Genomic DNA, 255 nt, shown 5'->3' with positions numbered 1-255 from the left:
TCGCTGTCTGCCCCCACGCCAGGTCCTCTTCTGCGCTGACCTCCACAAGGGCCGTGAGCCAACCCCGAGCCGGGATCGGAGCCGGCAGGAGCAAGGCCAGGAGAGCTGCAAGGACAGGTCGCCCTAGGGAAACGCCAGGAGGAAAAGGGCCCCTCTGGGGGGGTCACTGCCCCTGCTTCCAGCCTGGGCTCTGCCCGATATGTGCCAGGAGAGCTGCTGCCCTGGGCAGAGAAGCTGGGGGTGGTGAGGACTGGG

Source organism: Merops nubicus, unplaced genomic scaffold (assembly GCF_000691845.1).
Source record: "Merops nubicus isolate BGI_N331 unplaced genomic scaffold, ASM69184v1 scaffold46370, whole genome shotgun sequence".
In the NCBI taxonomy this organism is placed as follows: domain Eukaryota; kingdom Metazoa; phylum Chordata; class Aves; order Coraciiformes; family Meropidae; genus Merops; species Merops nubicus.
Note: the sequence above shows the minus strand (reverse complement) of the source record.